General features: G+C 37.3%; 1 long non-coding RNA gene across 1 annotated transcript; it reads left to right on the top strand.

Moving 5' to 3' along the window:
- Positions 1-22355: 22355 nt before the first annotated feature.
- LOC138145330 (uncharacterized) lies at positions 22356-27285 on the top strand. Its single transcript, XR_011164190.1, has 3 exons — positions 22356-22583; positions 23989-24088; positions 26753-27285. It is a non-coding gene; the product is annotated as an uncharacterized lncRNA (long non-coding RNA).
- The last annotated feature ends 622 nt before the right edge of the window (positions 27286-27907 follow it).

Raw genomic sequence — 27907 nt, 5'->3', positions numbered from 1 at the left:
ATTCAATGTCATATTCCTGATGAGTAGCCTTTCTATGCTATGTTTGAGTAAACTTCCTTTTGCTAACTGTCAGATGGTCCATAAGTATCTCATTTCCTTCCAAAACCAAACCTCCCCCACTGGACCTGCCCAAATCAGACTTGGCCTACAATACTCACATTGATGCAATCAGAGGTTCAAACCAAATTATGATTTAGAGTTTGGAAGGATTGGATTTAGAGTTGGAAGGGTTTGTAAAGGTCATCTAGTCCAATATGATGATTTTGCAAATAAGGAAACTAAGGCCCTGAGAGGAATTGTGTAACATTGTAAACCTATAAGCCATGGTACCCATTTTTTCTCCTAGCCATTTTGAGAACCAGTCTTTCCAAAGGAATTAATTGAATGGATCTTTGATCTGATGGATTTGGATGTTCTCTCCAACAAAGCAGGTTGCAAAACATCCAAGTCTTCCTATTCTATATGACTCTTGTCTATGTTTGAAATTTCCCAGAGGGGCCCCATCCAATGTATTTTTTTTGCTTTTCCAGACATCATACTGGTAAAGCATTCAGGCTGTACATCTGCAACCCTTGCTTTTGCCATGTGACCAGCCCACCCTCTTTTCCTGGCATGCACTTACTTGATAACAGATTTTACTCTTATTCTTCTGAGCTCCTTACGGTTTTGTGTTACAGTCTGCTCACATCCACAATGGACAATATTCATCATCAGTGTTTTGGAGATTGCAGCTTGGTTAAATTCATTAAAATTCCAGACCTTTTCTCCAAAGACATTACCAACCCTTATAACTGCAGTTACTATATGAAGCTATTTACAAGTATGCCCACATGAATAAGTCCCAGTATATAAAAGAGTCACAGGACATTCAGTAGGAAAGAAATGAGATGTTAAGCACATATTTCATTTCATTTCATTCATTAAGTCTTAGGTGCAGGACACAGTTCCCCCTTCCCTCCTTCCTTTCCCCCACATCTTCTCCCCAAGATCCCAAATCGTTTTCATGGTTTTGTTTTAGCTAGTGGTTTTTCCAGGTGGTTGGAATCTTTGAGGCAGAGACAAAATGTAATTAATTCATACCTTATAGACCTAAAAACCTACAAAGAACTCAGCATCTTTTCCTCCTCTTCATCTATAAGGAAGAGAGCACATAATCATGTACTGCCTAAGTCCTCATTTCTAACATATTCCCCTTATATAACCATTACATGAACAGGAACCAAATGATGTATTCCTTAAATAGGATTCCTTGAGCAGAATTTATTTTGTAGGATGATCTGAGAACAGTTACTCTTGGCCCATAATTCATTTTGAAATAAGTCTGCAGTCTAGAACCCTTCTTTGTTGTAAAATTATAAAGATTTTTATCTTTATTTTGAAGTAAGGGTTGGGTGAGTCATACAATATATTAGTAACTTAATTCAACAGATGTTTATTTAGTCTCCTTATGTGCAATGTTTTAAAGATCAAGAAGTCAAAGAGTGCTTATTTTCCAGAGTGTGATATGCAATTAGAGCTCTTTTGAAATTATGCAGGAGAAATATCATGAAGGATATCATTAGAAAAATATATAATTGAAAAAAAGGAATGGGCTATTCACATAGCAGGAGATAACTAATAGACAGCCTCATTTTTTCTCACCTATAAAATGGGGGCAATACTTGTACCATCTACTTCATCACATACTTTACAGTATGTTATAAGACTCAAATGAGAATACAATAGAGAATACATAGATATATTACATATATAATATATAAATATATTACATATAATGCATAGAAATATATATGTATAAATATCATATGAAATATGTATAATGCTTGTGTGATCACTTTGAAAGACTTAAGAACTTTGATTAATTCAGTTAATGAACGACAATGATCTATGCTATGTGCCTCCCAAATCTGGGGACTTCAGTGACTCCAAGAGGCCTGAACAAGGTTATCCCCTCCACAGCATAGCTGATAGGTGGCCATTCAGCTATTGCTTAATATCCTTAGTGAGGAGTAACCCACAACCCACTCCATCCTTGGATAAAAACCAACTTCTTTGGATGAAAACCAAATACTTTCCAACTTCTGTCTATTAGATCATATAATTTAGAGTTAGAGGGGACCTTAGAGATTATCTAATCCAATCCTTTGATTTTTACCTCTGAAGTTCTAAACTAGTGATATGAGTATCTTCAAGAAGATATTTAAAGAACTTATAAGAACTCAGTCTAGCAATCCAGACAGGAAAACCAAATAGATAAAGAATATCTGTTGACCAGAGTATACCTGCAGCTGAAGGGAGTAGCCACTGAAATAGGACATTGGAACATATATCTTAGATGAGCATTTTGTTTGGATAAAGAGCCTGGACTAGCATTGAAGAGGAGGAAGAGAGCAAGTTGGATTGCATTTGGAAAACTGGATCAATTTTTCAGTGATTCCATGCTGCTTCCCACTTTCAAGCCTCGGTCCTTTAAAAACACCAGCATGGGTGAGTGGATAAAGAGCACATTTGAGAGGCAGGAAAGCCTGGATTTAAGTCCCCAGACCCTGGGAAAAGCATTTATAGCTTTTTAGTGCCCCAAGCAATTTTCTAAGACAATAAGTTACAAATCAGCTTTGCACTGATAGAGAAATTCATCATACCTGAGAGAGTACAAGTCCACATTGCTTCTTCCTTTCCCTCAAAGAAAAAAAATCTCCTGATGAAGCTATAGATATGCAAATCATGGAATATCATAATCTTAGAAGGAAGCAAATTGCAGGTGACCAGAGAAAAATGGAAAGAGATATGATGGATGTTAAATTGAAGTATACAATCTATCCATCAGTCTATCAACAAGCATTCATGACATGCTAAGTCCTAGAGTTACAAAAATAACAATGAAACAGTCCTTGATCTTAACAGATTTATAATATATTCTACCAATGATATACATTTGAGATGTGATATGAAAAACATGATGAAAAACCTGTATAATTGGGAAAAATACATGAATCAGTCATAAATGACAAAAAAGGGGGAGTTAAGATATAGCAAAAATGTTGTTCTGGCATCCCTGAAACATTACGAAATTGAATGAGATCTCTAATGCACTGGGTAGATCTTCTACAATGTATTTATAAAAGGAAATGGACAAAGGATGAGAAGGCATGGAGAGGTAGCATTCTTTAGTGATACAGGGAATTTTCTCATTAATAAGCTCACAGGCCCATCAAAGTATTATATAAGTATCCATTACATTATGGTTCCAAGGCTCAGAACCCCAGACCTGAGATCATATGGGCTGCATTCACTTCTGGACACTTCTCCCTAGGTGGCTCTTTAACTAATCTAGGGTTCTCCCAGAGAGCATCAGGATTTGGATTACATCCAGGTCTGCACAAAAGAAAAAAAAAGTGCCCTTAGCTCCCATTAAAGCACTCAGGCTAATGAGGCATCAATTATAGGGAAGATTTTATTAAACAATAGAAAACACAAAGGAATACTCAGGTCCAAATTGGTCAACCAACTCTTGCCATCTAGTGTTCCTACCTTAACTGTCTTCATTAACTAAATGGTTCACATGGCTTACAGAACCAGCAAAGGGACAGGTCCAAATTGCTAGCCTTCCAGGCCATGATTCCTTCTCTTGCAGAAGTGTGTGTGGGCATATGCAGTGAACCCCTTCCATCTGGGTTGCCTGGGTGTCTCTTCGTTGCTTATCCTAGCTTCTTTTGATGGGTGTGTCTATGTCTGGTGTTTTTACTGCTTTCTCTATGGGGGCATGATGTCTCCTTAGACCTCGAAGATGACTCTGTCTCCCTCTCCTCCTTTCCTTTTAAAGGTCTAGCTGAGGAGCCAGTTCAAATGTGTTGATGTCACCATCAGTGCCAGAACAGAGGGCAGCAAGTAACACAAGTTACCTTATGCAGGGACTTCAGTACCTAGTTCAGGGAAGTGGCCTGGGCTGCAATCCTGTGTGATCTATCTGCCTCAGGCAACTCCCTATGACTTATCTATGAGTCATAGACTGGAAGTTCCCCATTCTGATGAAATCACCAACAGCTGAGGAGAAAGGGCTTTTCATACTCCTCTCAGTACATCCTTAGGCATTCTCTGCTACAAAAAACCTAGAAGAAATCACTTTTACAACATTAGTATTGTTTCTCCCCTTTCCTACCCTGACTCCCTCCACTCTAATTTTTTTTTTAACTATTGAAGGTTTGGGCATAGGAAATGAGCAAGAGAGACATAACCTATCACAGATTATTTCAAGATACCTGTGATTTCATTGTTAAAGGTATGTGTTCCCTCCAGTGACAGATCACAACCCCTCTACCCTCTCAGTGGCAGAGACATTAAAGAGTCCTAAATGCATTCATTTGGTATTATACATCTATTCAATATAAAGCTAGATATCACACATGTAAACATTATATGTACCTTCTTTCCAAAGCTGTAATTTAAAGACCATGAATAAAGAATTAGGAGAGGAGTAATTGACATCAAGGAAATAGATTTTTAATCAATCAATCACAAGCATTCATTAAACAGACACAAACATACAAAAATTTCATGGAATATATACATATATGGCATATATATGTATATAATATACACATATATAATAGCCAAAGTTCTGCATCTAAAAGTACATTAAATTTGAGGCCAAAGGATTTGCTCCGGTGATTTAGAATGGTATTATTTCTATCAATGATTACAAACTTATTCTTAAGAAAAGCTTATATTATGAAAAGTACAGATGATGTATGTTTTATCCACTAAAACTGTTTAATATCAGAAGTCAAACAGCTTTGACTACAGTGGTTTTGTATGAAGTTGACTATATTTAACCAGTTATCCTCCATCTGTGGGATCTTAAAAGCATGAATGGAAATAGCAAAAGATCTTTCAAAATATTTTAGAAAGTAACCTTTATGAAAGTGTAATTTCCTTTGACTATCAATCAAAGGCTATACCCACTTCCTTGATCCTTACCCTATTTTTCTAGGCTCTTTCAATGTAACTCCCCTTCAGATACTCTGTGATCTAGTCAGGGTGGATTACTCTTTGATTTTCCATAAGTAGAGTCCCACATTTAAGTTAATTCAATATAGCAAACATTTATTTGTGTGATCCCTTCTGTGCATCTGATCATACTGTTCCCTATCAATGGAATGTCCCTTCTCCTCCTAACCCATTGCATTGCTACTTAGCCTGTAAAGTCCAATTTAAATTGCCCCTTCTTTCATGAAGTCTTCCATGCTCTTTCTAGTGAGAAATGACCTTTGTCCTCCCACCTTACATAGTGCTTTGCTCTTTTACTAAACTCGTGTATTAATTCATATTAGATGTTTTCTTTCTGTGTATCCTGTCCCTTGCAAATTCCAAAAGAACCCAGACTGTTTTATTTATCTGTGGATCCTCTCCTCTCCAATCCCAAAACCAAAAGTATAACACTCTCAATGAGCTAAATCTTCGACTGATATTTATTTAATTTAACATTTTAAGATAAAACTATTCTAATAAGTAGAGTAATTAATCTTGACCCATGAGCTGACATTCATTCAGCTTGTGATTCAGTGGGAAGGGCAATGCACTCAGGGTAAGGCTGCCAGCTGGCTGATATTTGATGCACAGAGATCAAGCTTGGCTCTCTTTTAACATAGAGGCCATTTGCTTCTACTGATACGATATGCTGTGCCAATTTTTTTTTTTTGTTTTGATTTTAAAAACCTTAAGTCAGAAGACCTGCATAGGAGCCCCATCTCTGCCATTTAACTAGCTGTGTGACTTTAGGCAAGTCACTTAGGCAAAGAATTTCAGAGACTGATGGAAAGGACCACAGAGGTCATTCTGTCCATTTCCCTCATTTTATAGATTAAGATACTGAGCTCTACAGAACTTAAGTGAATTGCCCAGGGTAACAAAACATCCTAGAGGCAATATTGGGCCTGGTAGCAAGAATGAAGAATTCCTGACTAGCAATAGACTACCTTTGCACCATACTACACTTGGAGATTATACAACTTTAAAGCTAAGGGGGACACAAAGAATAGAAGTTTCTGCCAGAGATTTTGAAGGAAGAAGGGAAGGGGAAAAGCATTTATTAAGCACCTATGCTGACAGGTACCACGTTAAGCATTTTACAAATATTATCTCATTTGATCCTCACAATAACTCTGGGAGTACTATGATCCCATTTTACAATTGAAGAAACTGAGGCAGACTGATATTAAGTGACTTGTTCAGGATCACACAGCTAAGGTGTGTCAAAGGCCATATTTGAACACATCTTCCTGACTCTAGGCACAGTACTCTATTCACTATACCATCTACAAATAAAAGCATGAAAACATCTTATTTGAAGAAAATTTTAACCATTTTTAAATTTAATTTTAATTAAATTTTAAATTTAACCAAATTTAACCAAATTTTAACCAAAATGAGAATAATACAATCTTATTTAGGACTAATGTCATTATCCAATGTTTTCATGATCTTCCTGTGGAGCTTTTCCTCCTATACAATTTCTCATCTATAAAATAAGGGATTCAACTAGGTGACCTCTAAAGGTGCCTCCCACCTCTACATCTATGAAAATGAATTGATTTTCTGACACTGTTAGGGAGGCAGAACTTATTGAAACTATTCCTTTGGTTTCCAAGCATTTTTTTTAAATGCAAAAAAATGTATGTAGGTCTAACAAAGGCATTAAAGCAAACACTGTAAATCAGAAGAATCTCAGGAAGTCCAGGTATCTTTGTCACCTGAAATAGTTAACTGAAGGCAGTACTTTTAGAAAATAATAATAGTACGTATTTTTATAGTTATTAACTATATAGAAATTACATAGAACTATATAATTTTTTCCTTTGATTTTCACAACAGCCTTGTTTGGTGGATAGAAAATAAGTAGAAGGGTGGCTAGGTCAAGCAGTGAATACAGCACCAGCCCTGGAGTCAGGAGGACCTGAATTCAAATCCAGCCTCAGACATGGAACACAAAAAAAACTAGCTGTGTGACCTTGGGCAAGTCACTTAACCCCAATTGCCCCAGCCAAAAAAAAAAAAGAAAATAAGTAGGAGGTAGAATTGAGTCCTGAAGAGCTAAGTTCAAATCCTGCCTGGGATACTTACTAGCTATGTGACCTTGGGCAAGTCACTTATCTTCTACTTCCCAAAGTTGTTGGGAGGATAAATGAGATGCTAGTCATAAAAGTACTTTGAAAATTTATAAATGAGTGAAAATATGCTGCTGACTTGTTCAGTTGTTCTTTTAAGAAATTTCTCGTGACTCGTTGGTGCACATGTTTTAGAAGAACAGACCAAAACTAGTGAATGTCACATTATATGCATTTGTCTTAGAACTGAAGTTAAATTAAGCATTTGTTTTTCTTACTTTGAAAACTGTGAATATAAGTATGCCAATAGTATTTAATTTCTCACTGATACTCAGATTTGTGAATTGTATACATAATTGTATTGAAATATTGAGTCTGTATTCATGAATGTAATAAAGATACTTTTGCATGATAAAAAAGGAAAAAAGAAAATGTATAAATGCTAGTGATTATTATTTTTAATTCATTTTATTTTCAATTCCAAATTATCTCCTTCTTCCCTTCCTCTTTCTTACCCATTGAGAAAGCAAGAAAAACAAAATCTATTACAAATATATCTAGTCATACAAGATGAATTCTCACATTAGCCATGTCCAAAAGAAAAAAAATAAAGGAAAATAGCTATGATTATTATTACTTGAGTTTTTGTTGTTCAATCGTTTTAGTGGTGTTCAATTCTTCATGACCCCATGTGGGGTTTTCTTGGCAGATAGTGGAATGGTTTGCTGTTTCCTTCTCCGACTCATTTTTATAGATGAGAAAACTGAGGCAAACAGGGTTAAGTGACTTGCCCAGGGTCACATAGCTAGTAAGTGTCTGAGGCCAGATTTGAACTGAGGAAGATGAGTCATCTGAGTCCAGGCCTGGCACTCTATTTATCCATTGTGCCACCTAACCTGCTGAAATTCTGGTTCTTAATAAGGAAGTCACCAGATCTCTTGGGAGTTTCAATTTCTTCTTCTGCAAAATGGGAATAATATTTCTTAGACAAAATATAGTACAGGTTTATTCTGAGTAAAATGCTTTTGAACCTTAAAGCAACATAAACATGTGAGTTATTATTCCCATGATAAAAGGTGAGAAAAAAGATGCTGAGGAAGGAAAAAGAGACTGGTCCAAGTTTATATAGTCCCAGGTTTTAATACCAAGTCCAAACAGTATATCATCTACAGAAAATTTTCGATCAGTTTGCAAATATGTTTAGTAGCTCTATTAGGTACTTGAGAGGAATGGTAACTAGGGTCATTCAGGAGCGATCTGATTTGAGAGAAATAAGAGTAGTAATAGAAATTAGGGTGGAGCCATCACAATAGCTCACATTTATATAGTGCCTTAAGGTTTGTAAAGTCCAAATCAGAACAACCCCTGAGGTAGATGTGATTATACTGAGGCAGTCTGATATTGTCCAAACCCGACCTGACACCTACTGGCTGTATGACCCTGACCAAGTCACTGAACACAGAGCCTGAATTCCCTCATCTGTAAAACAGTCAATAATAGCACCTACCTCCCAGGGTTGTTGGAAGGGTTAAATGAGATAATATATGTGTAGTGCAAAACTTAAATTTCTATATAAATGTCAGATCTTATTATCCTTATTTTTACAGATGAAGAAACTGAGGCTCAAAGACATTAACCCTAGCATTGAGGTTTTCCCCAGGGCCACAGAGTTAGTAAGTAGCAGAGGTAGGTTTTGAACCCAGGTTTTCTGAACTTATACCTTATCCACTAGGCCTCCATATTGTTACATAGACAATATGCCCCTTACCAAGTGACATTATTCATGGGCATTACTCTAGCACCTCCTCTGCTCTCACAGTGCTGCATCTTTCCAAGGTCTATTGAATCATTTTACTGGAGTCTTGGTAAAGAACAATTAGCTTTTTGAAATGAATTTGTGGAAGAATGACAAGAAGACAGAATGGCTGGCACTGAGAAGAAGAAATAAAGGGCCCAGGCGCTTTCATTCAGAAGCTCTTGCTAGACGGAGTTCTGGGTTATTCAAGAGCAAATCAGGGCTGAACTCTCCCAGAGCAGGCATTCAGACTATGTGGTAGATGTTGCCAGACTCTAATGGTTTAACTGAAGATTTAACAGCTCAGAGGTGGAGAGGATAGGAGCTCTTTATTGACTGACTGTAGCCAAGATTCACTTAGGCAGGGCCATGATGCTGTAGACAGGCAGTGGTGTGCTAGTAAATGTTTAACTCTTTGAAAAGAAAATTACACAATATACTCAAGTTTAATCTGCATAATTAACATTTCCCCCTCACTTTTAAAAGTCTAAACAATCAACAAAACAATAAATTAAGTCCTGATTTGTAGAGTTTGCCAATTTTTGAGGTGTAAATGTTCACCATGAAATTTTAGCTATGGCTGAGACAGTAGCAGCTCGCTCCATCCAGTATACCCTTGAATTGGTCTTCACTATTGTTTTGTTTTGTTTTGGAGGGGGGAAGGCAAGGCAATTGGGGTTAAGTGACTTGCCCAAGGTCACACAGCTAGTGTATCAAGTGTCTGAGGCTGGATTTGAACTTAGGTCCTCCTGACTCCAGGGCCAGTGTGCCACCTAGCTGCCCCTAGGTCTTCACTATTGTAAGGTTAGATTTATTAAGTGAAATATCAAAAGGATATCTAGCAAAATTAATCAGTTCACAAGAGTTCTAACCTAACAGTTGATCAGTCTCAAAACATCATGGTTAAAAAGACCAAGTAATTAAGGACCTTCGGTTTAAAAAAATTTTTTTTAATGTTGATCAGATCACACTTCCACCAAAGGCATCACTGATTTAGAGCTAGAAGGAACCATAGAGGTGATTGAGACCATTTCATAGATGAGGAAACAGACCCTGAGAGGTGAAAGGGCTTAAGGTCATAAAGGTAATAAATAATATTCATTTAACAAGCATTTATTAGGCACCTATAGCAGTATTGCAGACAGCTAGGTTGGGCAGTGGATAGTGGAATCAAGAAGATCTGAGTTCAGATCCAGCCTCAGACACTTCCTAGTGGTGTGACCCTGGGCAAGTCAATTAACCTGTTTGCCTCAGGTTCCTCATTTGTAAAATGAGGATAATAATAGCACTTACATCTCAGGATTGTTGTTGAGGATCAAATGAGCCAATAATTATAAAGCATTTAGCACAATGCCTGGTACATAATAGGCACTATATTAGCCATTGTATATTAGAAAGTGCAATGGATGTAGAGTCAAGAAAACTGGGTTCATATCATACCTTAGAAATTCTCGAGCTATGTGATCCTGGATCACTTAATCTCTTATCTTAGAACCTCTATGTAGAACCTTAAATCTATGATCTCATGTGTTAGGCACTGTGGCTCTAAAAACAAAGCAAAAAGAAAAGTTGCTACCCTCAAGGAGATTACATTCTAGGACCAATCTATATAAATGTAGCTTTAGATAGACATCTTTGGGTAACTGAATGTGAGTAGTTTCCAAAAAAACTATTGAATATCCATGTCTGAATTCACAGTATTTGTAGATAAATAAGTATAATTTTAAGGGGAAAGGAGAGAATTGTCTCATTTAAGAGGCAGAGCTTGAGCTGAGTTTAGAGCATAGCAGAGTCAGGATTTGAACCCAAGTTCTCCTACCCCATCCCAATTTCAAATCCAGCATTGTTTCCACAAATCACATTACCAAGACATCTGGTATCTCTGTAATAAAGAACACTGGACTTGGAGTCAAAAAGCACTGAATTCAAATACTGCCTCAAACATTTATTTACCCTGAAGAATTCACTTAACTTGTCTGTTTCAGTTTCCTTATCTGTAAAATGGTGATAGTAATAGCCTATCATCTGCAAAAAACCTACATCCTAGGGTTGCTGTGAAGACAAAATGTGATATTTGCAAAGCACTTTGAAAACCTTAAAGCACTATATAAATGCTAGCTACTAATATTATGTCTTACACTAGGCCTTAATGGTGTCAACCTGGGAGTCTGGATGGAACACAAATTCTGGCAGGTCTTTTCAAGCTAGGTGGTGCCTAGCCTATAAACTTGAAGAGAGACTTTTCACCCCAGAAGTCTAATTCCTTGGAAATAAATGTTTTTGGCCACAACAACTAATGAATGTAGTACTCTCTACTTGTGGGAGGGAATACCCACACTGATAAAATCATGGTTCTTTCAAAATATAAAAGTATCTGATCTCTCATCTTACAATGCTTACATAGACTCACTACTATTACCTCTCCCCAACCAAAATAAAAGGAAAAAAAAAATTAAGCATAGAAAAAGGATCCTGGAGATCTTATGGAAGTCTGCCAGACTTAAGCTTTTGGCTAAAATTAAAATAAGAACAAAACTTTTTGATATTTGACTCCAAATAGCCTTACCAACCTGCACTGAGAGATCTAAGGAAGATATAAGAGGATTCTGGGAAGATGGCAGAGTAGGTCAGAAAACTTTGTCCAAATTCCCTCCACAAAAAAAGAGAACATTGCTTCAGAGCAGTAGAAATAAACATGGGGTAAAGCAGTTGTCCTTCTAAGACAATTTGAGAAGACCCCAGGAAAGACTGGAATTTCAGGGGCTGCTGTTTGGCCTGAGTGAAGTGCAAACACTTCCAGGCCACTCTGCATAATCAACAAACGACAAGCCTGGGGGCAGCTGGGTAGAGAGAAAACCTCAGCCTTTTAAACTTTCATTGTGAAGACTGAGTGGGGGTGTGATGGCTAAATTGGAAAAAATTGAAGTACCTTTCCCTGTAGAGGGACACCAAGCACAGCTGTACAGATCAAATGTCTCCGGGGCTGTGGCTGGGGGGAGAAGGAGCTAATTCATACTTAGTGAGTTCAGTGGCAAAGATCAGGGAACCGGTTAGTTGTGGAAGCTTGCAGGAGAGCAGAATCCCTGGTTTCAATTCTAGGGCAGAGAGGACAGTTGGAGTTTGCAGCTACTGGACAGTGGCTTGCAGAAAGCAAGATCATTAGTGGGACCGTGTTTCTTAGGAGTGGAGAGGAGAGCCCAAGTTTGGGCTCCGAGACAGACAGCAGAAAATAACAGTAAGAAGGACCTGAGGCTTGGGGCATCTCATATAAATGAAGCATAAAAGGAAAAGTCGATACAGAGGAAGCTAGGAGGGGAAGGATGGGTAGTGCTGGAATTTTACTCTCATCAGAGGTGAGTCAAAGAGGAAAGAACATATATCTACAAAGTTATAAAAGTCTTGTAAATTCAGAAAGGAAAATGAGGGCAAGGGGATAGGGTGGAAGGTGTAGCAGCAAGCACCCTATCATACCCAGGATGGCTGCTAGCACAGGTTCTTCGATCTGCTTTTCTAAAAGAAAGCAACTCAAAATGGGTTAACAATCTTACTTTAATCAAAAATATATCATTTACCTAGTTCAGGGGGAAAAGTCAACACCCTGAACTTCAGAGAATACAAACAGAAGTTAAAAGCAGAGAAACAAATCAGCAGATGGGGCTTCCAGCTGTCTGACCATTACATCCATACCTAGTTAGTTACCAGAGAGGGAAGCACCAACATCTGGGTTTTCAAAGCCAGGGGCTCAATGGCTGCCCAGAGTCTCATCTGGCCAAATCATGTAACTCTTCCCAAAGTGAGCTCCACAGCAAAACCTCAAGTCAGGGTATAGGTAGCTTTCTCCTGGGTCACAGACCATCACAACCCTCATGACCCACTGCCCAATCACAAAGTAACAAGGTGTGGGCATTCCTGAAAAACAAGCCTCCCACCACAGGCTCCACGTGACCACATTCAGCCTATTAGGGGGCAGAGTATATTTTCAAATCAGGGAAGGTTCTCAGAGTCACTTAAGCTGATCAAAGGGCCAAGAGACAGAGAAGATCTTCAGATTCCTATTCCCATAACAGGGGAGAGAATAAGGGAGGGACTCTTACAAAGGTGGGTTGGTTAAGGAATAGGAAGGCAAGGTAGTAGGTAAAAATAAAGCAGAGAAGTACTGCTACTAAAAGAAGGAAGTAGAGCAGGGTAATGAGGAGGAATAAGGTAAATAGGGTGAGTAGGATAGTGAGGAAAAATAGGAAGGAAGAAAATACACAACAAGTAATTGTAGCTTACAATTCGAATGGGCTGAATTTACCCATAAAATGGAAACTGATAGCAGATTAAAAATTTGAATTCAACAATATGTTACTTTCAGGAAACACAAAAATAAGAGATACACACAAAGATAAAACAGGGCAGGGGCAGAATTTAATATGTAAAAAAAAAACAGTGATAGTAATCATGATCTCAGACAAAGTTAAAGTTAAAATAGATTTAATCAAAAGTGAAAAAGAGAAACTACACTATGTGTCCACAATTTATTCAGTATTGTTTTAGACCATTTAAAATACCTAGACCAGGGGTGAGGAACTTGTGGCCTTGAGGTCACATGTGACCCTCTAGGTCCTCAATACAAAGTTTGGATTCAGTCAAAGGGCCACACCTGAGGACCTAGAGGGCTACATGTGGCCTCAAGGACATAGGTTCCCAACCCCTGACCTAGATAATATTAAATAACCTGAGAGTACACCTGCCAAAATGGACACAGGAACTCTATGAACATAAATATTTATTTTATACAAATAAACTCAGGTCTAAATAATTGAAGTAACATTTATTGTTCGTGGGTAGGTAAAACCAATATAATGTTTAAAATGACAATTTTACCTAACTAATCTATTTATTCAATGTCATCCCAATTAAATTACTAAAAAAATATTTTACTGAGTTAGGAAAAATGATAACAAAATTCATTTGAAAGTACAAAAGGTCAGGAACTTCAAAGAAATCAGGGAAAAAAAGATGTGAAGGAAGTAAATTCAGTATCATCAGACCTAAAACTATATTATGAGGTAAGAGCATTGTTGGATAATTTTGATTATTTTAAATGAAAATTTTCTTGTATAAATAAAATCTAGAACAGAAGGAATGCAGAAAATTTGGAAAAAAACTTCCACAGATAATCTCTCAGATAGGATGTGATTGGGTTGGAATATTACTATAGTGTAGGAAATGATGAGCTGTTTGATTTAGAAAAACATGGAAAGACTTGGACATATGAAGGAAGATGCTATCCACCTTAATAGAGACATGATGGGGAAATTAGCATATTTACAGTCTTACATATATGTATGTATGAGTGTATATGTGTATATAGGTATATTTTTAGGATATCCATGTATATGTATACATATCCATGGGGGTAGAGAAGAGAGGGGGAAATAATAAAGTACAAAGCAGAGAACAAAAGAAAATTAACAAGGAAGCAAAGAAAAGCTGGGCAGCTTTGAAAACAATGTGTAGTACTTATTATATAGGTTTTCTTGAAATGGAAATTTATTGTTTTATATTGAATCCTCTCTTAAGGTCTGCTGTGTAGATAGCAAAGTTTTTTTTTTTCCTTTTCTCATTTTGTATTTAAGTTTAAAATTTAAAAAAAATTTACAAAAGGAAGAGAGACCCAAATAATAAAGAGAAATTATTTAGAGTGGATGGTTTGAGTATAAATTCAACTGTTAAGTTTTAGTTCTATTTCTATCCTCAGCAGTTTATAAGTTCTTTAAATTATCTTTAAAATTCACTGAGAGTAGAAATGCTTCTGCAAGTTTTTCATTTTATTTTTATCCTGAGCAGTTTAAAAGTTTTTTTAACTTTAAAATTCACAGATAGCAGTACAATTTACCATTTAAGTTATCAAGTAGCTAAAGAAGTACCAAGAAGCAAAGAGACAAAAATGGAATTAAACCTAGATATTCTGATAGCATAGTTTTAAAAATGAACTAACTCTCTCCCTGCTGGTCACACTTGATCTCAACATCTAGGTTTTCAAGTCCTATTTTGGGACTTAAATAGAAATTGAGGGTTAATTATTTAAAGAGTGCAAAGCTTTCCTTTACAATACTTTAAAAAAGATGCTAATTGATCTAGACTAAGTAATTTAAATGTCCTTCTATTCTCTTTCAATTTCCCTCAAACCCCACTCCCAACACACTCTGATTTAATACCTATTATCTCTTTCTCTTAGGTCTTCTCACACCTCAGGTCAATAAGTAAGGGGTTACTTACTAAAAGAAGGTGAAGATTTCTGATGGGAAGACTGTTGCCTAGCTTGAAAAAGAAATCAATCAGAATGCAATTAAATCACAATAAAGCTTTTCTAAGTTGCTTAACTTCCTCTAAGCAAAAGCCAAACAATTAGTTATATGACATCCCATGAAAATGGGGCCTTCCAATTTATTTTTCCTCCTGTAACCTGATAGGTGCTATGTATTGAGGGTGGAACCCAGAACCAGCTAGAAGCAGGCTGATGTAAATGAGCATTTGAGACCTGAATATAAACAGAGTTGGAGAAATTCTGCCTAACAATACCCATTAAAAGAAAAGGCATTTCCAACCCTCAATTTTGATTGGCTCTCATAGGGAAAGAACCAAACGTGTGGCTAACTGGGGGAAACAGCTTTAAAAAAAAAGAGGTTCTCCGTCCATTTACTTCTTTAGATATTTCTTTTTTTCTCCCTATCATTACAGGTGTGTTATCTTTCTAGTGGTACTAGACTTAGAAATAATGGAAGAGTTATGTATAAAATACAGGGCTGATCTGGCTCAATTAACAAGACTTAAAATTCACACCTCCTGGGGCCCTTCTATGGCTACTGAATTCCTGGTTAGAAATGCTAATTAGAAAGTCAAAGGAATATCATTCATAAAGGACTGGAATAGATCAACCAAAAAAATTTCTGACACATACCCACCCGGTTTCATCTCAAAACTTTTGTAGACAGGGCCTAGGAAGGACTAAGCTATGTGTAGTCAAAAGATCTGTGCTCAATTTTGGAATCTGCTGTATTTGATATTTGCTTGACTTTGGCCAGATCCCTTACCATCTTTATATCTCTGTTTTCTCACATGTAAAAAGAGTGAGGTCGAACAAAATCGAAACCTTCTTTGTGTCATTGAACCCTTTAAATGCAGTCTTAGTCAAAGCTCTGAACTCTTTCTCAGAATAATGTTTTTAAATAATGGGAGGAAATATTAAATTTCAGCTAAAGGTTAGTGAAAATAAAGATGTATTGTTTTTCTATTCAAATTCATGGACGTCCTGAAGTGTATCCCAAGTACAGAATCCCTGACTTAGATGAACTCTATAGGTCTTTTCAACTCAAGATCTCTGAGATTGCTCTAAGTAGTAGGGCATGACTAATCTTTACAGAATTTGCCTCATGTTTAGTAACCATGAAGACATTTCATAAATATGATTGATGAATTTTTACTGAACAATCTTAATCACAAGTAGAAGGGAAAAGTCAGTCAGTTAAGAACTATTCATTAAGCTCCTACTATGGTCCAGGCATTGTGCTATTATTGGAATACAAAAAAAAAGGCAAAAAAAAAAAGTCCCCAAGTTTATTGAAATCTAATGGGGGTGACAACATGAAAACAACTATGTATCAAACAAGATACCTATGGAATAAAAAAACAATGAAACAAAAAAGATATATGTCTACAGGGTAAATTGGGAATAATCAAGAGAGGGAAGGCTCTAACATTAAGAGGAATCAGGAAAGGCTTCCTGTAGAAGGCAGTGCTTTAGCTGAGAGGGCAAGGAAGCCAGGGAGGGCAAGAGATAGACATGAGAAGAAAGAAAATTCCAGGTATGGGGGAGAGTCAACGAAAAAACTTGGAGTCAAGAGATGATTACTTGTTCTAGGGACAGCTAAAAAGCAGGAGGCTAGCGTCATTGAATCTCAGAGTCCCTACACAGTGGTAAGGAATACAAAGGCTGAAAAAGGTAGATGGGGGCCAAGTTATAAAGGGCTCTTAACGCCAAACAGAAGATTTTTATATTTGATCCTGGAGGTGATAGGGAACAACTGGAGTTTATTGAATGGGAGGTGATATAAACTTTAGGAAAAGCAATTGGGGTTAAGTGACTTGCCCAAGGTCACACAGCTAGCACGAGTTAAGTGTCTGAGGCTGGATTTGAACTGAGGTCTTCCTGACTCCATTGCCAGTGCTCTATTCACTATACCACCTAGCTGCCCTGATCAGTTTTATAATTGAATGGAAGATGGACTGGAAAGTGAAAAGTCATTCAGTCAATCAGTCAACAAGCATTTATCAGGCACCTGCTCTGAGTCCAACATTGTACTAAGTGCTGGGCATATGCAGAAAGACAAAAGGATTCTCAAGGAGCTAACCGTTTAATGGAGGAGACAACATGAAAATGATTATGTACAAACAACATATAGTCAGGATGAATTAGAGACAGCTGATAAAAAGAAGGCAGTAACATTCAGGGGAATTGGGAAAGGTTTCTCATAGAAGGTGGGATTTTAACTAGGACTTGAAGGAAACCAGGGACGCTAGATTGTGGACATGAGGGAGAGTGCTCCAGACATGTGGAATGGCCAGTGAAAGTCTCCAGTGTCTAGAGATAGAGTGTCTTGTTCAAGGAAAAGCAAGGAAGCCAGGGTCTCTGGATCACTGAGTATGTGGCAGGGAAGAAGGTGTAAGAAGACTGGAAGGGTAGAAAGGGCTTTGAATATCAAATATTTAGATCAAACATTTATATATGATCCTGGAGATAGTAGTCACTGGAATTTGTTGAATGGAAGGGGGAGAGGGAGTTGACATGGTCATATCTGAGCTTTAGGAAGATCACTTTGATAGCTGAGTGGAAGTGGAATGGGGAGAGGCTTGAGGAAGGGAGAGCAACCAAAAGGCTATTGCAATAGTCCAAGCATGAGGTGATGCAGCTATGTGAATAGAGAGAAGAAGATGTGTATAAGAGATACTGTCAAAGTAGAAATGACAAAACTTAACAGCAGATTGGATATGTGGGCTGAGAGCAAGGAAAGAGTCAAAGATGGTTGTAAGCCTGGATGAGTGGGAAGAGAAGTCTGGAAGAGAGGAAAGCTTGGGCGGAAAGAAAATGAATTCTGTTTTGGACATGTGTCTGAGATGTCTACAAGGACATTCAATTCAAGAAGTCAAAGAAGCTACTGGGGATGTGAGAATGGAAGAAGAGAGGTTAGGGCTAGATCAATATATCTGGGAACTGTCTTCATAAAGATGATAATTGAATCAAAGGGAGTTGATGAGATTACCAAGAAAATAGTATAGAGGGAAACGAGGTCCTGGAATATAACCTTGGAGGATACCCATGGATAATGAATGAAATCTGGGTGAAGATACAGCATAGAATTCTAAGAAGAAAGAGAGGTCAGATAGGCAGAAAAAGGAGAGAGCGGTGTCACAAAAACCTAGAAAAGAAAGAGTATCAGGAGAAGAGTGTGATTGGCAGTGTTAAAGAGTGTAGACAGGTCGAGATAGATGAAGATTGAGAAAATTCCATTTAATTTGGTGATTAAGAGGTCTTTGATAACATTGGAAAGAGCATTTTACGTTGAATGATGAAGTCAGAAGTCAGAGTGCAGGGGATTGAGAAGAGAGTGAGAGGAGAAAAAGTGGAGGCACATATTGTAGATGGCTTTCTAAAGGAGTTTAGTAGGGATTTATGGCTAGCTTGGATGGTGGGATTAGCTGAGGGACTTTCTACTACTGGGGTGGGGGAGATGTGGGTATGCCTTATAAAGAGCAAGGAAGCAGTCACTAGACAGGAAAAGAATTAGTATTAGTAAGAGAGTGGGAACGATAGAGGGGACAATCTGTTGGAGAAGAGGGAATGGAATGTGATCACTTGTGCTTGTGGGTTGACAAAGAGAAGGGCTATCTCTTCATGTAAGACAGGGATGCAGGTGGAGGAACTTGCAGAAGGCATCTGAGCAACATGAAATGGGGAGGCTGAGGGAGAAGGGGCTTTCAACAAATAGCCTTAGTTTATTTTGTTTTGTTTTTTTTCAGTAATGTATGAGGCAAGGATTTCAACAGAGAGGATGGGGGAGGGGGGAAGTGGATTCTATGGGAGACCTGAGGAAGAATGAAATGTTTGGAATAGCCTCTGGGTAAGTGAGAAAATAAACTGATTGGAGAGGTGTTAAAAAATTGCCTTTGCTGCACTAAAGGCTCAGTTGAGATGACATAATACAGATTTTTAGTGCAGCATGTTTTCATGATTTTCCCTTGCTATATTTAGAAACCAGCAAATAGGAGTGAAGGGAAGCAGTTTGTGGGATCAATCCAAGGTTTGGCCTGGGCAAGACATGATTAGCAACAAGATAAGGTGGCACTGGACTTGTGTGGAGAATAGTGAAAAGCTGAACTGGTTTATCATGGAGATATAGAAGGGAGGAGAGTGTAGTCAGTGCAAGGGTGATGACCTGGGGAAAAAAATCTATGATGTAGAAGATTGGAGATAAATCATTGTGAGGATGAAGGAGAGGGTTAAGGCATCTAAGACAGGAAAAGATAGAATGACAAAAATCTATGATCAGATAAAGGAATTTCAGAGTTAATGAAGACTCAAGTGGAACACTTGTGGCTGATGGCAAGATTAAGAATATCACGGTGAGGTGGAGTGGAGGAGGAGGTGATGGGAAATGAGTAGATTGAGGCAATGGAAATTAGAGTATTTGAAGGAATATGAATATTTAAGTTGAAGTTCCCTGTTACAAGAGCATGTGTCCGGGGTGGAGAGAAAGATTGTGAGCCAGGCACCAAACTCATTGTTAACTACCAGTTTTTGCTCTTTTTTGCGTACTTATTAGAAATGCAGTCCAGAGAAAGCATTTTGGGTGGGGGTGGAATGGAGTGGAGATATCCCCAGAATGCAAAAGATAGCTCCAACACTGAGGTGTTTTGTCAGATAGAGTGTTTCTGAGCGCTGGGGGCTTAAGGCTAAAAAAAAAATCAGATCTTTTACTTCGACTTTCCAGAGCAAAGAATTAATACTGGGAAAACTATGTAGTAGGGTGATAAAGGTCATATAGTGTTTGAACAATACCACTCATCACTCCCTCACCACCAGAGCTAAAGATATCTATATCTAATCTATATCATCTAAATTTATATCTCTGTGCTTTTAATTTTCCTCATGTTCTCTCAATTTCTTTTACTCTTTTTCTCTCAGACCTTCCTGATCTTCTCTTATCACCAATCCCCTCATTTATGAAATTCTGACTTGGAAAAAATGTAGATGGTCTGTGAATAAGTAGAAGAATGTTTCCTCTTTATTTTCAAGTATAAAGCCACATAACTTGGCAATAAGATGACTTTACATTTATAGAGCAATTTAACATATGCAAAATGTTTTCCCTCAGAACCACCCAGAGAGATAGGTGCAAATATTATTATCTCGATTTTACAGAGGAAAAAACAGACTCAGACTAAATGATTTGCCCACAGTTATGCAGCTATTGAGTATGTGAATTTAAGTTCAGGTCTTTTGTTTCCAGTAATTCTAATACTTCTCTTTACTTTCTCCACTACATCACACAACTTTAGTAGCTTTCTTTCAGTGACTTGAAATTTCTCATACAAAGTGCCACAGGAGTCTTATAAGAGAAAGAGGGGGTGGGGAGGGAGGGAATTAACTCCTTTTTTCTTTGACCAAACACACTTTTCCTTTTTTGGATCAGATTTCTTTTATCTTTTCAAAATTTATTAATGTTTTGTTTTGACACAAAACACTTCCCAGTGAACATCCCCCTATAAAATATGTTCATGAAAATTGTACAACAAATCTTAAGCTTAATAGCATAATGCTGATGTCACATGGTGTGCTCTACCTTTGTACTTTGTTAATAATGAAAAGAATGTACATGTCCTTTAACACTGATAGTACAGTAGCAATACAGACCATTGTATTTGTTCAGAGTTTTGCTGCCACTATGTTAATGTTATTTGCATGATTGTAGTCCTTATGTACATTGTTCTATTTACTCTGCTTTCTTTATTCTGCGTCACCTCATCCAAGTTTTCCAATGTTCCTCTGAATTCTTCACATTCAGCAGCACAGTTAATATTCCTTTACATTTATACACCACACTCCTCAAGCACTGGGCAGATAATTTGTTTTTAATGTTTCCCAGTCACAATTTTTCTGGTTCTTCATTTCCCATGTATAACAGGGTTAGTAGTTTCAGCTAACCCACTACTTCTTCCATAACATCTCACAGTCTTTATTTATATTAAATACTTCAAAGATCGTTTAGAAAAAGATTCTTGGATAATCATTTCTCACAAATTCCTACCTGAGAGATTTCCTGATAGGGGCTTTCCTAACATAGCTTTAGTCTTTAGACTAGTATGAGGCCTTAGGGAAAACAAGGGAAACTACCTGTCATCTCTACTCAGTGTAATTCACTAACGATAAAATGACAACGTAATGTGTTACCTACAGATTCTTCTGATGATTTAACACATATATGGATTTTTTGTATTTTGAAAAACCTATAATCATCTGTAAACTTCTTCAATGTTCTCAAAAATAACTACTATTCTGTAAATGAGCAAATCAGTGACATGTACTTGAGGGAGGAGTTAAGTATATTTTAGTAAAAGGAGGGTGAGGTAAATACGAGGCCCCAAGAGTTTCAATTTCCCAGTTCTACCTTTGTTAGTTCATTGGGACAGCTTGTCTTCATAATTTCCCTGATTTCTTTAGGGACTCAATTTTTTTTAAATTTCTATTTAAGTTATAATTGTCCATGACCCACAGAGGGAGAGCTTAAATTAGCCACTTGAGGGTAGTGGCATCACAGCATGGCTGGATCACCACTGATACTTCAAGGAGTTGGCTTCCCTTAAGTGACTCTTTGCTTCAACCAGAACTGCATACAGGAATTGTGGAGTGTATCTTTCTACCTGAGCTCTATTTAGTAAGGGAATTAAATTTTGTTGAGAAAAACGAGTGCTCATTTTTAGATGTGAAAGTGATTTTAGAATGACTGGACAAACTGAATATAATGGAGTATTATCTGAAGAAATTATGAATATGGGAAATTATGAACATGGTAAAATTAGGTGAGTTGATGAAGAGCAAAATAGGTAGAACCAGGAAAACAGTGACTACAATTATGTGCATGAAAAGGTCATCAAAATGAAGCCAAACTCTTGAGTAATTGAAAAACCTAATATTGGTGTAAGAGAGCAAACATAATTCTTCCATATAGGAAATAGGGAAACAGAATAATGCATACTTGGCAAACGGGGTCTCTTAACTGTTGCTTTTGTTTAAATTCTTTTCTATGTGTAACCTGGCCTTGAGCATGCTCAGTTTGCCTAACATGGCATTCCCCTACAATGCCTTTGATTGGCTATCTCAGTTCTTAAAATTGGTGACACCAAGCTGGTCATTCTCTTCTTTCCATTGTCCTTTAGCCATGCTCCTATTATCTTCTCCCTGCATAAATGCCATGAACTGAACCTCCAGTGGGCCTGGACATGTTTTTTTTTTTTTCTGATCTGTATGGGGTTTATCCTCGGTGTCAGGTGCCAAGAATGATCTCCACAGGTCCTGAACTTTGAGCCATGGTGACTTTGGAACCAAGATTGCAGGCTGGGCGGTGCAGCCAACCAGTCAGGTGGGTATGGAAATCCTGAGAAGCTAGGGTGCCTGGGACAGGCTTGGTTTCTGAACAGGGACTATGCTGTATGGAAACTGGGCTAAACTATGAATCTAATCATCTTCTCCCCAGAGACTGCAATGGTGTAAGCTGGGTGGAGCATTATGCCTCCCAGGTGTTGGGCAGGGAGGGGGGGAATGTGTTTGTATATTTGTGATTATACTTTTGGAAGTGAATATTATTTGTAAAAACTCCACTGCATTATGTATGTTATAAGGAAGGTCAGATATCCTTTATCTTATTGGGTAGCTTGAGTCTGGGGGGAGGTTTTATACACAAAGGACTGATGTAAAGAACAAAAGGCATCAATACCATCCTTTTTATTTTATTTTTTCCCAATTACATGTAATGACAATTTTTAACATTCATTTAAAATTTTTTTTGAGTTCCAAATTTTCTCCCTCCCTTCCCCTTTCCCTAAGACATTTAATATAGGTTATATATGTACAATCATGTAAAACATATTTCCATATTAGTCATGTTGTAAAAGAAGAAATGGACCAAAAGGAAAAAAAAAACACAGAAAAAAAAAGTGAAAAATAGTATGCTTCAATCTGCATTCAGACTCCAGTTCTTTCTCTGGAGATGGATAGCATTTTTCATCATGAGTCCTTTGGGATTGCCTTGGATCATTGTATTGCTGAGAATAGCTAAGTCATTCATAGTTGAACATCATACAGTATTGCTGTTACTGTATACAATTTTCTCCTTGTTCTTTTCACTTCACTTTGCATCAGTTTATGTAAATCTTTCCAGGTTTTTTTGAAATTCTCCTGCTCATCATTTCTTATAGCACAGTAATATTTCATTGTAATTATATACCACAATTTGTTCAGCTATTCCCCAGTTGATGGACATTCCCTTAGTTTCCGGTTCTTTGCTACCACAAAAAGAGCTGCTATAAACATTTTTGAGCTAATAGGTCCTTTTCCTGTGTTTTTTTAAAAAAATTTCTTTGGAATATAGATCTAGTAGTAGTATGCACAATGTGGTTGCCCTTTGGTCATAGTTCCAAATTGCTATCCAGAATGGTTGGATCAGTTCACCAACAGTGAATTAGTGTCCTAATTTTCCCACATCCCTTCCAATATTTATCATTTTCTTTTTCTGTCAGATTAGCCAATCTGATAGGTGTGAGATGCTACCTCAGAGTTCTTTTAATTAATGCAAATTTTGTTGAGAAAAGTGAGTGCTCATTTTTAGATATGAAAGTGATTTTAGAACGGCAACATTGTCAACATTGTAGATGGTATTTTTGTTTGGTTACTGGTTGGATTAGATGACACCCTGAAATTCCTTACAACACTAATATTCTGTCATTTGCACTACAGACATAATAATTACCAATTTGTCCACCTCCCAGGCCTGGGCTGTCATTGAAAGTTTTTGGAGAGATTAAACAATAAGATATTTTCACTTTTTATCCATTATTGAGAGCATCAAGAACATTCAGAATTTATAAGGTAAAAACACTGATATCTTTACCTTGCTGCATGTATCATTTAACACAAAAAAATTAATGAAACTGTTAGTGTTATTATATTCCTTGATTTCTTCCTTAATTTTTCTTTTTGATTTGGGTTTTACTTTCTCTTTTAAAGGAAATAACTCTGGAAAGGAGAGGGGTTAGAATTAGGGCTGAGGTTAGATATGAAATACTAGGTTGTTGAGATATACCCTCAAAAGGGAAGGTGCTATTTTAATTGAAATTAGTTGTTCAGTTAAACAAACATTATAAATTTCTATTATGGGCAAGTACCGAACCAGATGATGAAGCAAGAAATAGAATCATAGACTATTGCTAACATTTTCACTTGAGAATTGCCTTGAAATAGAAGAGTCTATTTCCATATGTGCAAGCCAGACACAGGCCACAGGCAAATGTATTTATGACCCTGTTTCCTGTGCCTAAGTCAACTGTATTTCCTCTACCAAAAATTGGGACAGACGACCTCACAGAAAATGTTACTTTTGTACAACCTCACTAAAAGCACACTTTCTTTTCTTGAAATTAGAATGCCAAATCAGCCACTGAGCCTGGAGGTATCAAGGAAAACCAGTAAATTCACAAACAAAACTGCATTCTAAGCCTGCCACTGTAATACTATGACAGAGGACTAATTAAAGATAAAATCAAATAAAAGCAATGAGTATAAGAACTGAAAGGGAGGAGTGGGAGCCCTTTTCTCAACAAAGGGCCCTAGTTTGGGGCTTACATGGACTAGATTCCTGTCCTGAGGATGCCTGACCCCAAAGAGAAGGAATCCAGCTTTTCTCAAGTTCTCTGGTTCATTAAGCCCCTAGCCATGATGAGCTGGTCAATGCATAATAATTGGCTCTGGAAAAAAAAATGTACCCACAACACCCTTTTAAATTTAATCTGCATTATTAACTTTTTCACCCTCACTTTTTTTAAGTCTACACAGTCAACAAAACAATAAATCAAACCCTTATTTGTAACATTTGTCAATTTCTTTTTTTTGGTGGGGGGGGGTTAAGTGACTTGCCCAAGGTCACACAGCTAGTAAGTGTTAAGTGTCTGGGCCATATTTGAACTCAGGTCCTCCTGGCTCCAGGGCCAGTGCTCTATTCACTGCACCACCACCTAGTTGCCCCCTGTCAATTTCCAAAGAGGCAATTACTCACTGAAAATAATAGGATCTGGAAAGCTGGTTCAAGCTTGTTCCTGCACACTCCTGCTTTATCACAGAGCTCTAGCTTAAGAATGGTTTGGATCTCTCCAAAAGGAATCAGCAGGGTCCCTTCTAGAAGGACACTCAATGTACAAAGTAATTGGGTTTAGAATTAGTAGGCCTCAGAGCTAGGTAAACCTGAGTTCAAGTCTTTCCTATAATAATAGCTAGCATTTTTATAGCACCTTCTGTTTACCAGGCATTGAACTAAGTATTTTAAAATATCATCTCATTTGATCTTCCAAAAACCCTGGGAAGGAGGTGCTATTATCACTTCCATTTTGCAGACCACGAAACTGAGACAGAGGTTAAGTGACTTGTCCAAGGTCACATAGCTAGTAAGTATCTGAAGCTGGATTTGAATTCAGATCCCTGACTCTAGGCCCAGCATTCTATCCCTTATGCTATGTCACCTAGCCACTTCATGACATTAATGAAGTCTTTAAAGTATCTTCCTCACAATAACTTTTAGAAAAATAATTCAAGCATTATTATAGACTACCTAGCTTCTTCCTCCAAGGCTCAGTTCAATATCACTACCATCAGGCAGCCTTTCCTAATTCTATTAGTTGTTACTATTTCCCTCCTCAAATTATCTTGTCTTTACTTTTTATAAAAAGTATATATCTTTTTTTGGGGGGTGGGGTGGAAGCAAGGCAATTGAGGTTAAGTGCCTTGCCCAAGATCACACAGCTTGTAAGTGTTAAAGGTCAGATTTGAACGCAGGCCCTCCTGACTCCAGGGCCAGTGCTCTAATCACTGCATCACCTAGCTGCCCCCAAAGTATGTATCTAATAAGTGCTGCTAGATGAGGTACTGGATAGAGTGCAGGACCTAGAGTCAAGAAGACCTGAATTCAAATCCAGTCTCAGATACTTACTAGCCATGTGACCCTGGGTAAGTCACTTAATCCTGTTTGATTCATTTGCCTCATCTGTAAAATAGGGATGATACTAATAACACCTATGTCTCAGAGTTGTCATGAGGATAAAATAAGATAATAATTGTTCAGCCCTTGGCACAGTGCCTGGCATATAGTAAGCACTATATATAAATGTTAGCTATGATAATGATGATATAAGCATTATATTCCTCCTAAAAGGGTTTGTTTCTTTTTTTTTTTTTTTAAAGCAATTGGGGTTAAGTAACTTGCTCAAGGTTACACGGCCAGGTGTTTCTGGGTGGGTGCTAAGTGTCTGAGCCTGGGATTCGATCCCAGGTCATCCCGACTCTGGGGCCAGTGCTCTTACTCGCTGTGCTACCTGGCCACCCCAAAGGTTTAAATTTCTTTTGGACAGGGAAATGCTTTGTTTCATCTTTAAAACCCAGAGTACACTTCAGTTGTTTAATAGATATTTGTTTAATTGAATTATGGTGCTTTTCCATCTTGCAAGATAAGAAAACTGAAGCTCATTTATTATACCCATTTTACAGATGAGGAAGCACCGAGAAAGGTCAAGTGACTTGTTCATGTTGTCATTGGATGGTCAAAGCGCTGGAACTAGGACCTGAGCCTAAGTGTCTCCTGACTCAAATTCAGTATTCTTTTCATTTTACAATGTCCCACTCTACGAATAATTCTTTTATGTCTCCTCCATTGTATAATAAGAAGAAATTTTGAGAATCTGTATAATTTTGAAATTATACAGAAAGGGGAAATAACTACTGAAAGATCCTGACAACTCCTGCATAAACTCTTTTCTACCTATATTCAAAAGTATAGTATAAAAAATTTTGCTGTAGTGACTAACTTTATGATAATAAAAAAGCACTTTATTTAGAGAGGTGAGAAGTGAATGATAATCTAATTTCCATATTTGCTTTTCTAAAAATTAATTTTTAAATTTATGGAATAAAAAATCATTTTCTTAACATAGTATAATAAAAAAGATTATTGTACATGAATCTGCAAATCTATTATGTACAACTTGTTATTCCTTTTAGATATGTAATAAAACCATCATAAACATTTCCATTTTTTCTCCTTTTTCCCTTTCTCCACCCCACCCTAGAGATGGCCACCATCAGACACAAATAAGCATATACATGTAAAATTATTCTATACACACTTGTATTTATCAGTTCTTTCTCTGGATACAGATAGCATCTTTCTTCATATATCTTTTATAGTTAATTCGGGCATTTATGATAGCCAAAATGACATTCACTTAAAGTCATTCTTTCTCTCTCTCTCTCTTTTTTTTTTTCTTTTTGGAGGGGCAAGGCAGGGCAATTGGGGTTAAATGACTTGCCGAAGTTCACACGGCTAGTAAGTGTTAAGTGTCTGAGACTGGATTTGAACTCAGGTCCTCCTGACTCCAGGGCTCTATTCACTCATTTTCCAGCAATCCATGAGGTCAATAGCACCTGCACATCACCTTTCATCATCCTTTGAGGAGCAAATTGTTGTCCCATCAGAGCCAGATATGAGCTAGACTCAAAAACTAGGTACAGAGAAGGTAAGGTGCTTTGCTGGGGCTAGGGTGCTGGGGTGATGGTGTTTGCAGTTGGTGCATTTTCTGGATATCAAAATACTTTCAATTTTAAGTTAACTGCACTATATGTAAAATGTGATAAATCCTGACTGGT

The sequence above is a fragment of the Petaurus breviceps genome, unplaced genomic scaffold, assembly GCF_028583685.1.
Source record: "Petaurus breviceps papuanus isolate PSGF00001 unplaced genomic scaffold, PetGlider_PUasm1.0 90734, whole genome shotgun sequence".
NCBI lineage: Eukaryota > Metazoa > Chordata > Mammalia > Diprotodontia > Petauridae > Petaurus > Petaurus breviceps.
The sequence above is the reverse complement of the archived record's forward strand: the minus strand, read 5'-3'. Positions and strand labels throughout refer to the sequence as shown.